The sequence below is a fragment of the Colobus angolensis genome, unplaced genomic scaffold, assembly GCF_000951035.1.
Source record: "Colobus angolensis palliatus isolate OR3802 unplaced genomic scaffold, Cang.pa_1.0 Scaffold237, whole genome shotgun sequence".
In the NCBI taxonomy this organism is placed as follows: domain Eukaryota; kingdom Metazoa; phylum Chordata; class Mammalia; order Primates; family Cercopithecidae; genus Colobus; species Colobus angolensis.
Genome location: NW_012115566.1, coordinates 133,214 through 135,389, shown reverse-complemented (window position 1 = coordinate 135,389; position 2,176 = coordinate 133,214). Strand labels below are relative to the sequence as shown.

At 42.3% G+C, this 2,176-nt stretch overlaps 1 pseudogene; it reads right to left on the bottom strand.

The window, feature by feature from the left end:
* Nucleotides 1-2,176, bottom strand: part of LOC105513910 — a 107,412-nt pseudogene that overhangs the window by 5,361 nt on the left and 99,875 nt on the right.

Here is a 2,176-nt window from a genome sequence, read left to right as displayed (position 1 = left end):
ATATTCTGTAAAGACTGTATTCAGAATATATGGAGAAATTAAAAAACCCAACAGTAAAAATGAAATCCAAATACACAATAGGCAATAAGCAAGACACGAACAGATACTTCACTGAAGAGGATAGACACCGGGCTAATAAGCAGATGAAAAGGCAGTCAACATGATTATCCAGTAGGAAAACACAAATTAAAACCACAATGATGAGAATGGCTATAATACAAAATAAAGGTAGCAACAGATGCTGGCAAGGATGCAGAGAAACTGGGTCACTCTTATATTGCTGGTAGGAATGTTTTTTAAAAATGGGAGAGCCACTCTGGAAATGAGTATTGCAGTTTTCTTCAAACTGAACATGCAATTTACCTTATGACTAACAAATTCCCTCCTTATTTCAAACACGGGAAATCTTTATGTTCATGAAAATCCTGGGCACAAATACTCTTGCAGCTTTATTCATAATACCCCCAAACAGGAGTTAGTGCAACTGCCTTTCAGTGGGTGAGTGAGATCTGCTGTTTGAACTCATAACTGAGTCACACAAGTGCCCTTTCTCAAGGCTACCATCCAGCTTCTCTGTGCAATAAGTGTTTTATGCATATTTCCCATTTTATCACAAGGAATATTAAAGATGTGTACTCAAGGATCAAACTTTAATGAACATAAATTTTTTACTGCACCATCAAAGACATTCTTAAATGGCAATGCAGTTTAGAGCCACTGCCTTGGTTCTGCTAAGGTGCTGGGTGTGTTACCGACCTTGGCATTTGCAGCATTAATGGAAAAGTCAACATAATGAAACAGGCAGATGGCATCTTGGTATTACTGTGAAAACAGGTTTTCCTCCTGAACTCTCTGAAGGCAGCTCAGGGGATACACTTTCAAAATGGCAAAGATCAATTATGGTTCCTAGTGGGACACAACCCCTAGCCTATTCAGATTCAGCTCTCTCTCTCTCTCTCTCTCCCTCTCTCTTTTCCCTCATTCTTCCAACTTATGTTATATAAATTTTCAAATGTGCAAATAAGCTGAAAGAATGGTGCAGTAAAATTCAAGTTACTACTCTACCATATTTGGTTAATATCTCTTTATATACATAAAAGCAGAGTGTGAAATGATGGATCACAGAGACCCAGAAGGGTAAGGGTGGTTGGCATTGGGTGTATAACAGAGGGATTTCTTGGTGAGTACAATGTGCTTGTCCCCAGTGCTGAATGCTCTGAAGGCCCTGACTTTACCACAACCTATATAGCAATATAGCAAAATTGCACTTGTGCCCCATGAATATATATGAATTTAAAAAATTAAAAATAACATAACATGTCTCTTTATAGATACACATAGACATGTTTGTATAGCATATGTGTGAATGTGTGTGTGTGTCTGTGTAGAGAGCAGCACAAGTTAAGAGATTAAGATTTTGTGACTGAACCATTCCAAAGTAACTTAAACATAAAACATACATAGATAAATGTGTCTGTGACAACAAACCTGAATACAAACATGAAAGAACATATCTATAAACACATCTCTGGATAGATAGCTTATGAACGAATTCCCTACGCCAGCTCCCTTACTGGTTACCCTGTGAACACAGGCAGGCAGGGAACAGGACCCAGCTAGGTTCCCTCGTCCTTCTCTTGCTTCCAGGCAGGTCCTGCATCCACTCCTGCTGCGCAGGGGGCTCCCATCCCTGCCTTGGTCAGTTTCACAGGTGCTCCCCTAACTCTCTCTGCCACCACTGCCTTACCTGGATGGAGCTGAGGCTGCCCTGACCAAGAACAGCACCACCCACCTGTGCCCCCAAGACCAGGAAGTTAGGAGGAATCACGCAACAGGGTCAGGAACTCTCCCACCTCCCCAGTCAGTCTGAACCGATGGCAGGAGATAATGATGCTTACTTTACTCATCCTCATTCCCAGCTCATTTATTCTTCATTAATTCAGTCCAATCTCCCCAACAGTCACTTCACCCCAGAAGCTGACTGACCTCTAATCTTTGTAATCAGGAAACCACAAAGCACTCTCTGTCACCTCCCTGATATCACCCTTCAGCTCTACGTCATCACATGTGAGCTCCAACTCTGCAGGGCAGGTGTCCCCCACAGGGTCAGCCCCTAAACATTGGCCCCAGATGTTCCCCCCATCCCTTTCCAGCCCTTTCGGTGCTGCTGTGAATC